Source organism: Oncorhynchus keta, chromosome 8, assembly GCF_023373465.1.
Source record: "Oncorhynchus keta strain PuntledgeMale-10-30-2019 chromosome 8, Oket_V2, whole genome shotgun sequence".
In the NCBI taxonomy this organism is placed as follows: domain Eukaryota; kingdom Metazoa; phylum Chordata; class Actinopteri; order Salmoniformes; family Salmonidae; genus Oncorhynchus; species Oncorhynchus keta.
In genome coordinates, this window is record NC_068428.1 from 43873104 (window position 1) to 43886188 (window position 13085).

Here is a 13085-nt window from a genome sequence, read left to right on the forward strand (position 1 = left end):
AATAAAGATGGTAAAATAAACATAATAAGTAATAATAATAGCTGATAATAATCATAATAATATTTGTAATAATAATAATAATATCACTAGTAATAATAATATTAATAATAATAGCTAATAATAATCTGTAATTGATAATAATCATAATAGTAGTTTGGTAAAAAATAGCCTAATAATAATAATGATAATAATAATAATAATAGTGACTAATAATTATGCATAAAAATAATAGTGCTTATAATAATAATAATAATAATAATAATAATAATAATAATAGGTGTTGCAACATAATAATAGTAACAATAATAGTAATAATAATAATAATAATAATAATAAGACACTAATAAAATAGTAATAATAATAATGAAGTAATAAGAAATTGTAATTTTAATAAACAAATAATTTAGGGATTGTAATAATAATAGGGACAGTTGGATAATAATAATAGTAATAATAATAGTAATAATAATAATAATAATAATAATAATTTCTAGTAATAATAATAATAGTAATAATAATAATAATAATAGTTGTAATAATAATAATAATAGTAATAATAATAATAATAATAGTTGTTAGTAATAATAGTATAATAATAATTAGGTAATAATAATAATAATAGTTAGGTCTATAATATTTCTAGTAAGGTCTATAATAATTTCTAGTTGTTATAATAATAATAGTAATGTTAATAATAATAATAATAGTTGTAATAATAATAATAATAGTAATTAGGTAATAATAATAATAATTGTTAGGTAATAATAATTTCTAATAGTTAGGTCTATAATATTTCTAGTTGTAATAATAATAATTTCTAATAATAATAATAATAATAAGTTGTTAATAATAATAATAGTAATTAGGTAATAATAATAATAATAATAGGTCTATAATAATTTCTAGTTGTTATAATAATAATAATAGTAGTTAGGTAATCAATCCCATTTCTAGTTGTTAATAGTATAATAATAATAATTGTTAGGTAATAATAATAATAATATAATAGTTGTAATAATAATAATAATAGTAATAATAATAATAATAATAATAGTTGTTAGGTAATAATAATAATAGTAATAATAATAGTTGTTAATAATAATAATAATATTTCTAGTTGTTAGGTCTATCAATCCCATTTCTAGTTGTTAGGTCTATAATCCCATTTCTAGTTGTTAGGTCTATCAATCCCATTTCTAGTTGTTAGGTCTATCAATCCCATTTCTAGTTGTTAATCAATCCCATTTCTAGTGTTAGGTCTATCAATCCCATTTCTAGTTGTTAGGTCTAAGCCAATTGTTAGGTCCATTTCTAGTTGTTAGGTCTATTGTTAGGTCTACAATCCCATTTCTAGTGTCAAAGATCGCTGGAGGTTAGGCAATCAATCCCATTTCAGGGTCTTTAAATGGTTTATTACAGTTGACACAGGAGCTCCCTGGTGCTGTTATCAATCCCATGATGAGGAACTGATCTTGGGCTTTCTAGTTGAGTCTAAGAAGATATGTTAAAAAAAAAGGTCTATCAATAGCATTTCTCTTTTATATATTTTTGAATGGTTCATTACAGTTGACACGTAGTTGTTAGGTCTATGAATATTAAAAAAATTTCCCCCCTACCCATTTCTAGTTGTTACTATCAATCCCATTTCAGTTGTTAGGTCTATCAATCCCATTTCACAGGTCTATCAATCCCATTTCTAGGTTTGGTCTTTGGCTTTCTAGACCAATCAAATCACTTTCTTTTTAGCTAAACGTCCTTTTAAGAAAATCCCATTCTGTTTTTGGTCTGCTTGTGTTCATGTCCTGCAGCATCTATCTTGTTAAATTGTCCCTGTCCTAAACCATGGATGGAGATGGGGATTTCAACCCATTTCTGGTTTTGACTATAATCCCATTTCTAGTTGTTAGGTCTATTTCAATGATTTCTAGTTGTTATTGACAGAATCCCATTTCTAGTTGTTAGGTCTAAATCCATTTCTAGTTGTTATTATGCCACTAGCCTAGCTATCAATCCCATTTCTAGTTGTTAGGTCTATCAATCCCATTTCTATATGTTAGGTCTATCAATAGTAGACTCATGTCTATCAATGAATTTCTAGTTGTTAGGTCTATCAATCCCATTTCTGGTTGTTGTTATCAATCCCATTTCTAGTTGTCAGGTCTATCAAGCATTTCAAGATGGACAACAAAAATTTCTAAAAGTTAGCCTATCAGACCATTTTGCCAACATGAAAGAGAGGATGGTATTGTTAGGTCTATCAATCCCATGAGTTGTTACACTATTCCCATTTCAGGAGCTACAATCACAGACTAGCAATCCCATTTCATGATATTTAGCCACATTTCTAGTTAGACTAAATTTTCTTTTTAGGTATCAATTTTCTAGTTGTTAGGTCTATCAATCCCATTTCTAGTTGTTAGGTCTATCAATCCCATTTCTAGTTGTTAGGTCTATCAATCCCATTTCTAGTTGTTAGGTCTATCAATCCCATTTCTAGTTGTTAGGTCACAATCCCATTTGAGTTGTTTTATTCAATTCAGTCTGCTATGAGAATGGTATTTCTAGTTGTTAGGTCAAAATTTCTAGGGTGTCTGCAGAAAGCTAAGTTCTTGGCTATCAATCGATTTCGGTGTTTTAAAATCATTTGGTGTGACTTACTACCATTTATGGGCATAATCGAATTGTTAAGGACAGGCCCCGATTGACCAATCATTTCTAGATGGTCTAAAATAAACATGGAATAAGTTGTTACACACCCATTTCTAGTTGTTAGGTCTATCAATCCCATTTCTAGTTGTCTGCCTATGACCCACTGTTGTTGATCACTGGCCCATTTCTAGAGTCAACATGGTTTATTTTACTACAATCCCACTAGTTTTCACCAAATAGCTTCCAAATGGTCTGTGTTTGAGCTTTAATTACATCACTGAATCGTTAGTTTGGTAGGAACAAATCTAGCCTATTGATGATGTATGACTTGATGGCAATATCGAATGTTCAGTCAGTGACTATATCTTTATGCATCAAAAATATGATGTTGCCTGCTTATGCGTTGTAGTCATCAATCCCATCTATATCTATCCCCATTTCATTGTCTATCAATCCCATTTCTAGTTGTTAGGTCCCATTTCTCAATCCCATTTCTAGTTGTTAGGTCTACCACCCATTATCGGAGTTGTTGGTGTTGCAGACATTTTTTTATTTTTATAGTGAACAATAACTTTTTTGTTAGGCACATCCAAGTGAGCAAAAACAGTGCAATTAAAACATTAAGACACTTTGGAGAGGTTGAAAGGACGCTTGAATGTACCCTGGTTACCCCCCATTTCGTTTGAATGAAGTTTGATATGGTAGAAATTGTGCTTTTATACAGAACAAATAGCATTTAGGTTAGGTCTATTGTTGTTATCTGTAATATTTCTAGTTGTTAGGTCTGGAATTATCTGCTAGTTGTTAGGGAGGTTTAGGGACAGTTGGAATTGTCCCGTGACCACACCTGCCACCACTGACTAAAATTTCACTATCAATCCCATTTCTAGTTGTTAGGTCTATCAATCCCATTTCTAGTTGTTAGGTCTATCAATCCCATTTCTAGTTGTTAGGTCTATCAATCCCATTTCTAGTTGTTAGGTCTATCAATCCCATTTCTAGTTGTTAGGTCTATCAATCCCATTTCTAGTTGTTAGGTCTATCAATCCCATTTCTAGTTGTTAGGTCTATCAATCCCATTTCTAGTTGTTAGGTCTATCAATCCCATTTCTAGTTGTTAGGTCTATCAATCCCATTTCTAGTTGTTAGGTCTATCAATCCCATTTCTAGTTGTTAGGTCTATCAATCCCATTTCTAGTTGTTAGGTCTATCAATCCCATTTCTAGTTGTTAGGTCTATCAATCCCATTTCTAGTTGTTAGGTCTATCAATCCCATTTCTAGTTGTTAGGTCTATCAATCCCATTTCTAGTTGTTAGGTCTATCAATCCCATTTTTAGTTGTTAGGTCTATCAATCCCATTTCTAGTTGTTAGGTCTATCAATCCCATTTCTAGTTGTTAGGTCTATCAATCCCATTTCTAGTTGTTAGGTCTATCAATCCCATTTCTAGTTGTTAGGTCTATCAATTCCATTTCTAGTTGTTAGGTCTATCAATTCCATTTCTAGTTGTTAGGTCTATCAATCCCATTTCTAGTTGTTAGGTCTATCAATCCCATTTCTAGTTGTTAGGTCTATCAATCCCATTTCTAGTTGTTAGGTCTATCAATCCCATTTCTAGTTGTTAGGTCTATCAATCCCATTTCTAGTTGTTAGGTCTATCAATCCCATTTCTAGTTGTTAGGTCTATCAATCCCATTTCTAGTTGATAGGTCTATCAATCCCATTTTTCTGATATTGTTCACAATGTTGTGGAAGCAGTCTGATGTGATTCCAGCTCTAGTCATCAATAATTCACGTATAGCTTGTCAATAAAATATAATTTTTGTAAATAAAAAAAAAACGGTTATTTAGTGTGTGCTTGATATTGTGTTTTCTGAACTATGTCAAATCAAATCACATTTATTTATATAGCCCTTCGTACATCAGCTGATATCTGATATCTCAAAGTGCTGTACAGAAACCCAGCCTAAAACCCCAAACAGCAAGCAATGCAGGTGTAGGAGCACGGTGGCTAGGAAAAACTCCCTAGAAAGGCCAAAACCTATAGAAGAAACCTAGAGAGGAACCAGGCTATGTGGGGTGGCCAGTCCTCTTCTGGCTGTGCCGGGTGGAGATTATAACAGAACATGGCCACTGTAACTCCTATCTAACTTCTGGTCATCATCTCCCAGGTGTTTTCTTTCCAAATACACCCAAGTTTGTACATGTCAGAATCATGTATTTACACATGAATAGCAGTTTCCTTCCTTGTATACTAAGCAGGGTAGCCTAGTGGTTAGAGTGTTGGACTAGTAACCGGAAGGTTGCAAGTTCTAATCCCCGAGCTGACAAGGTACAAATCTGTCGTTCTGCCCCTGAACAGGCAGTTAGCCCACTGTTCCTAGGCCGACATTGAAAATAAGAATTCTTCTTAACTGACTTGCCTGGTTAAATAAAGGTAAAAATTACAAATAATAATAACCTTGTTGTGAGTTGATGACATTGACATGGTGCTGGAATAGCGGAGGCAGAGCTCCTGTTGTCTTTGTTCAGACTCTGTGGTTCTAAATCAGTAGTTGTTTAGTGAACTGTCAGAAACATTAAACTGGCTTGAACATGCTGCAGATGATAACTGTTTGTATGCAATATTTGCCTTGTGGATGTCGTCCGGTCAGATGTGGCTGGCCAGGTTTTTTTATTTGATTTATCTGTTATTTTACCAGGTAAGTTGACTGAGAACACATTCTCATTTACAGCAACAACCTGGGGAATAGTTACAGGGGAGAGGAGGGGGATGAATGAGCCAATTGTAAACTGGGGATTATTAGGTGACCGTGATAGTTTGAGGGCCAGATTGAGAATTTAGCCAGGACACCAGGGTTAACACCCCTACTCTTCCGATAAGTGCTATAGGATCTTTAATGACCTCAGAGAGCACCCTACACAGGGCAGCGTCTGTCTGGGGCATTAGGATATATTTTTTTAGACCAGAGGAAAGAGTGCCTCCTACTGGCCTTCCAACACCACTTCCAGCAGCATCTGGTCTCCCATCCAGGAACTGACCAGGACCAACCCTGCTTAGCTTCAGTGGTATGCAGGGTGGTATGCAGGGTGGTATGCTACTGGTTTAGTAATGAAACAATTGTATGTGTAGTTGAATTTATTCCACCACTGTGTGAATGTCTTTATTGTTGTCACAGGCCTTATTGGATATCACGATGGCGTATGAACGAATGGGTTATAGAGTAAACAATGCAATTACCACAGCATAGGCTGTAATATGGCTTGGCTTCCTCACTGATTTTACCAATGGATCGCTACTGGTCACCCCGCTCCTCCACACACTCCACTGGCTTCCAGTCAAGGCTTGCGTCCATTACAAGTGAGACAAATGTTTTTTTGGTGCGTATGGAACATTTGTGTGATAATTTATTTCAGCTCATGAAACATGGGACCAACACTTTACATGTTGCGTTTGTATCTTTGGTTCAGTGTATATTTTTGTTATATTTATTTTAGCGGGGAGTCTCATTGAGACGAAAGGAGCCCTGCATCTCATAATTACTCAACAATTACATAATCACGGCAGGTTAGGACATACAGCAGGTTCTTACTTTTGCAGACCTCTTCATTATATGCGGATGTCCTGCAATGTTCATAGGTGCTGAAACAGGAGACACTGCAGGTGGCTGTGGATGGAAAATAAGGGTTTCAATGCAAGCCGCGTTATAGCATGGTGCGCTAACAGATTTTTAAAGGTAATTTACTGTTGAACCAACACGTGCGTTGGTTTACAGTGAACGCGTTCTCCGCGAACTTCAGGGATAAAACCATTTTTTTTTTTAAATTGCCGGTTGTATCGTGAACTATAACACGGCTTGGATTGAAAGGCATTCCGCTCTCTTTCTATATGCACACATGGACATGCTGAACATAGACAGGAAGATCTCAATGGAAAATCAAATAAAAACGTACTTGTCTTAGACTCGTTGGAAGGCCATTTCTTAGTGTAAGCTGTAACAAAATGCACTTGTTATTATTTTGATAAGAAGAATAAGGTGTTGTTCCCGGTGTCAGAAAACATTTGCATCATGAATAGGGAAAGACCTTCAACCTGTAATGTTTGCCCTGAGTAAGTCCAGTGTCTCGATGCAATTCCGTCCAGCCATCACACACACAAACAATCCATTTGTTTGTTTGTTCACGTACTTCTTTGACGTGTACAGGAGATGAGAATTATTTACTTCCCGCACACATACGTCCACATTCTTGCAGTCTTCTAACAACCCAAGTAAACAAAAAGTAATTTTAGACACATGAGATGTAAATATGTTGGTATGTAAATGAGCAGTATGCAAAACTGTTGTACATGGCACGTGGAGTCATACTCACCCTGAAAGCTAATACCAGGAGTTTTGAATGAAACACTGCACGTCATTTGAAATATGTCTGCGGTGGTTTGAGCTGCATTTCCTATTGGTGAAGAAGGGAGATGATAGTTTGGTCAAAGCTAGTCTATGGTTAATACTAGGCTTGGGACACAACATCGGACATCTATGGATTGGCTGGACACCCGAAGTTGAGCATAGTCTAATCGGTTAATTCTGAACAGGGTAATAGAAATTGGCTATGCAACAAATAAATCTGGAACGAACAGGCTTGCCCGCCACTGCAGCTCGACCAAACGGAAGTTTTTCCATATTTCACATATGGTTTTCAGTGTCATTGTAAACCATTCCTGGCTCCTATCAATCTAAATATATCTCATAAATCGCAAGCTGTGATGAAACTCACCACAACATTGTTTCAGGGTACCTGTGAAGCCAGCGTCAACTATCAAAATATTTGTATCCTTATTCAGACAATTCATGTCACATGATGTTTTTGGTTGTCCTGCGCCTGTAAATAAGAAAACATAAGACACAGAAACACAAATACACACAAAATAATAATTCCAAAAGGGTTTCCCATGGGATGACATTGTGGAGAACTCTTATCTCAAATCAATTCTATGGGCTTTATTGGCATGGGAAACATGTTTACAAAGGAATATCTTTCTCTCTCTCCCTCCCTCTCCTGTCTCCACCTCTGAATGTTTGTCTATGAAAAGCCAACTGACGTTTACTCCTGAGGTGCTGACCTGTTTCACCCCCGACAACCACTGTGATTATTTATTATCTGATCCTGTTGGTCATCTATGAACATCTTGAAGAACAATCTGGCCTTAATGGCCATGTACTCTTATAATCTCCACCCGGCACAGACAGAAGAGGACTGACCACCCCTCATAGCCTGGTTCCTCTCTACCCAGCACAGCCAGAAGAGGACTGGCCACCCCTCAGAGCCTGGTTCCTCTCTACCCAGCACAGCCAGAAGAGGACTGGCCACCCCTCAGAGCCTGGTTCCTCTCTACCCAGCACAGCCAGAAGAGAACTGGCCACCCCTCATAGCCTGGTTCCTCTCTACCCAGCACAGCCAGAAGAGGACTTGCCACCCCACAGAGCCTGGTTCCTCTCTACCCAGCACAGCCAGAAGAGGACTGGCCACCCCACAGAGCCTGGTTCCTCTCTACCCAGCACAGCCAGAAGAGGACTGGCCACCCCACAGAGCCTGGTTCCTCTCTACCCAGCACAGCCAGAAGAGGACTGGCCACCCCACAGAGCCTGGTTCCTCTCTACCCAGCACAGCCAGAAGAGGACTGGCCACCCCACAGAGCCTGGTTCCTCTCTACCCAGCACAGCCAGAAGAGGACTGGCCACCCCACAGAGCCTGGTTCCTCTCTACCCAGCACAGCCAGAAGAGGACTGGCCACCCCACAGAGCCTGGTTCCTCTCTACCCAGCACAGCCAGAAGAGGACTGGCCACCCCACAGAGCCTGGTTCCTCTCTACCCAGCACAGCCAGAAGAGGACTGGCCACCCCACAGAGCCTGGTTCCTCTCTACCCAGCACAGCCAGAAGAGGACTGGCCACCCCTCAGAGCCTGGTTCCTCTCTACCCAGCACAGCCAGAAGAGGACTGGCCACCCCTCAGAGCCTGGTTCCTCTCTACCCAGCACAGCCAGAAGAGGACTGGCCACCCCACAGAGCCTGGTTCCTCTCTACCCAGCACAGCCAGAAGAGGACTGGCCACCCCACAGAGCCTGGTTCCTCTCTACCCAGCACAGCCAGAAGAGGACTGGCCACCCCTCAGAGCCTGGTTCCTCTCTACCCAGCACAGCCAGAAGAGGACTGGCCACCCCACAGAGCCTGGTTCCTCTCTACCCAGCACAGCCAGAAGAGGACTGGCCACCCCACAGAGCCTGGTTCCTCTCTACCCAGCACAGCCAGAAGAGGACTGGTCACCCCACAGAGCCTGGTTCCTCTCTACCCAGCACAGCCAGAAGAGGACTGGCCACCCCACAGAGCCTGGTTCCTCTCTACCCAGTACAGCCAGAAGAGGACTGGCCACCCCACAGAGCCTGGTTCCTCTCTACCCAGCACAGCCAGAAGAGGACTGGCCACCCCTCAGAGCCTGGTTCCTCTCTACCCAGCACAGCCAGAAGAGGACTGACCACCCCTCAGAGCCTGGTTCCTCTCTACCCAGCACAGCCAGAAGAGGACTGGCCACCCCACAGAGCCTGGTTCCTCTCTACCCAGCACAGCCAGAAGAGGACTGGCCACCCCACAGAGCCTGGTTCCTCTCTACCCAGCACAGCCAGAAGAGGACTGGCCACCCCTCAGAGCCTGGTTCCTCTCTACCCAGCACAGCCAGAAGAGGACTGACCACCCCACAGAGCCTGGTTCCTCTCTACCCAGCACAGCCAGAAGAGGACTGGCCACCCCACAGAGCCTGGTTCCTCTCTACCCAGCACAGCCAGAAGAGGACTGGCCACCCCACAGAGCCTGGTTCCTCTCTACCCAGCACAGCCAGAAGAGGACTGGCCACCCCTCAGAGCCTGGTTCCTCTCTACCCAGCACAGCCAGAAGAGGACTGGCCACCCCACAGAGCCTGGTTCCTCTCTACCCAGCACAGCCAGAAGAGGACTTGCCACCCCACAGAGCGTGGTTCCTCTCTACCCAGCACAGCCAGAAGAGGACTGGCCACCCCACAGAGCGTGGTTCCTCTCTACCCGGCACAGCCAGAAGAGGACTGGCCACCCCTCAGAGCCTGGTTCCTCTCTACCCAGCACAGCCAGAAGAGGACTGACCACCCCTCAGAGCCTGGTTCCTCTCTACCCAGCACAGCCAGAAGACGACTGGCCACCCCTCAGAGCCTGGTTCCTCTCTACCCAGCACAGCCAGAAGAGGACTGGCCACCCCTCAGAGCCTGGTTCCTCTCTAGGTTTCTTCCTAGGTTCCTGCCTTTCTAGGGAGTTTTTCCTAACCACAGTGCTTCTACATCTGCATTGTTTGCTCTTTGGGGGATGTTAGACTGGATTTCTGTAAAGCACTTGGTGACAACTGCTGAAGTAAAAAGGGCTTCCTAAAATACATTTGATTGATTGATTTTGAGTCCCAGCCAGGTACAACTCTTGGGTTCCTGGAAAAAATTTAAAACCACTTTATAGGTTCTAGATAGAACCTTTTTTATTGTGTCAAACCCGTTGTAATAATTACAATGCATGATCTTGTTGGATTGCTTTCCCATTGAAAGGAAGGCCAAGCGATATCTTTGATATTGTAATAAAGTAATCAGGTTTGGGGTCAATTCGAATTGAATTTAGTCAACAACAAAAAATGAAATCAAAATTGAATTCATTAACAACTAAAGATAAGCTATTTATTTCATAATTAGTTCCAGTTTTAAAATGTTAAATTCAAATCACTTCTTGGATTGAGTGACTTTAATTTGAACTGACCCCAACCCCGATAGTGTATTACTAGACACCTACAGTACATTTATGGTGAGTAAGCGAAGTTAGTTTGCTAAATTAGTCTTCTACTCACATGTAGGATTCCAGAGAAGAATGACCAGGAAACCCAAAGCCACCAGACTCTTCAACTCCATGGTGTTTGTGTCGGCTACAACAACAAAAAACCTTGGATGTGGTAACACTCAAGTGTTCAGATGCAAAAATCTCATTCGTAGTTCAGGACAACATTTAAAAGTGAGCAGTTATTATACAGTAGCATCAATCTCGTGCACATTGACTGGACGTTACTGTGGGCCGTTGTCTTGACGTTCCCATCAAAACCTTTCAGTGATTTTCAGAGTTCTGAACTGTTTACCCTCAATTGTAATTTACTAAAAATGATTACATTTGGTAATGGACACTAAATATTACCATGTTTGCATTTGTTTGTGGCGTAATAATTCACCCCCCCCCCCTCCCCACAAAATATAGCATGTTACAAACAATGCTGCCCCATGATGCCACGTTATGCTGAATTCAGATATACAGTCAGATGTAGATAACAGATATACTAATCAAAGTAATAGGAGCCTCACCCGTTTCTTTGTGTTAACACCTACAGCCACGGTCACGGAAAACAGCGGCACGCGTTCTGCTGAACCGTCAAAGAATGAAAACTATGTTCTCTGACTGATCCTCAACGATGATGCCCACGTGAAAATGTACATCTAAACGTAGCCGTGAGTTTGCATGCCAAGCCGGAGGGTCACATTTCCCTTGCAAAACTCTGTGGACAGTGGTCAGTGCACAAGCCAACAGGCACTTCTTTGTTTTGTCGGTCATTATGCAAAGGATACACACACACAAAAAAACATGGAGAAGACTATGTAAGCATCCCAAATAGCCCCCTGTTCCCTTTATAGAGCACTACTTTCAATCAACTACATAGGGTTCTGGTCATATGTAGTGCACTATATAGGGATACCATTTTGGGACGTATTTGATGTCTGACCAAATAATGAGTTATACAGTGTATTGTACACTGCATCATTTGGTAAGCAGGACAAACCTGTACCAGCGTTATAATTCTGCTGTTGGTTTTTACATGAATAAGCATATTAATGTGATCGGCAGGTAGTCTAGTGGTTAGAGCGTTGGGCCAGTTACCGAAATGTTGCTGGATCGAATCCCAGAGCTGACAAGGTAAAAATCTGTCGTTCTGCCCCTGAAACAAGGCAGTTAACCCACTGTTCCCCGGTAAGCCATCATTGTAAATAAGAATTTGTTCTTAACTGACTTGCCTAGTTAAATACAAGTTAAATACAATTACATTTAATAAACGAGGAGCTAGGCTTGAAGTCTATTCCTTGACATGTGTCTATGAAGCTTCCTAGAGTAGGATCAGCCCCCCCGAATCCATTCCTTAGGCAGACCAGATCCTTGATAAGCCGTCCCCTGTCCATTCCTTAGGCAGACCAGATCCTTGATAAGCCGTCCCCTGTCCATTCCTTAGGCAGACCAGATCCTTGATAAGCCGTCCCCTGTCCATTCCTTAGGCAGACCAGATCCTTGATAAGCCGTCCCCTGTCCATTCATTAGGCAGACCAGATCCTTGATAAGCCGTCCCTGTCCATTCATTAGGCAGACCAGATCCTTGATAAGCCGTCCCCTGTCCATTCCTTAGGCAGACCAGATCCTTGATAAGCCGTCCCCTGTCCATTCCTTAGGCAGACCAGATCCTTGATAAGCCGTCCCCTGTCCATTCCTTAGGCAGACCAGATCCTTGATAAGCCGTCCCCTGTCCATTCCTTAGGCAGACCAGATCCTTGATAAGCCGTCCCCTGTCCATTCCTTAGGCAGACCAGATCCTTGATAAGCCGTCCCCTGTCCATTCCTTAGGCAGACCAGATCCTTGATAAGCCGTCCCCTGTCCATTCCTTAGGCAGACCAGATCCTTGATAAGCCGTCCCCTGTCCATTCATTAGGCAGACCAGATCCTTGATAAGCCGTCCCCTGTCCATTCATTAGGCAGACCAGATCCTAGCTCAATGTGATGATGCTGAATCAATGTGGAAAATATAATTGTATTTGAAAGAAGAAAGAGAAAGTCTTCAACGTAAGGGAATGTAGTATTTTTTCCCACACATTTTCTTTACCTAAATCCAATGACACTGTGACATTTTCTGTTGAATTCACATTAGTTGACAACGTTGAACTGACATCTGTGCTCAATGAGGGATAGCCTGCCCGAATTGTCACAATTTCATATTACGTTTTTTTTTCTTTCTTAATTCCTCTTAACCTTATGCAACACTATTACGATATACATTTCTGACACAATATATGTCGATTAAATAACAAATGTTTGAAAACCATTCGAAGACAGTTTATTGGTTGGTGGGGGAAATGTATAAACGCAGTAAGCTCTGGTGGCTCCACATTACATCTAAACAGCCAAGCCTGTGTTTAGAATATTCAAATGAATGTGGCCATAGCAGAAGTGCATACATTTTTCAATGGAATGGGAGACATATTGGACATTAGGGCATTAGGGCCTATTGGACATTAGGGCCTATTGGACATTAGGGCATTAGGGCCTATTGGACATTAGGGCCTATTGGACAT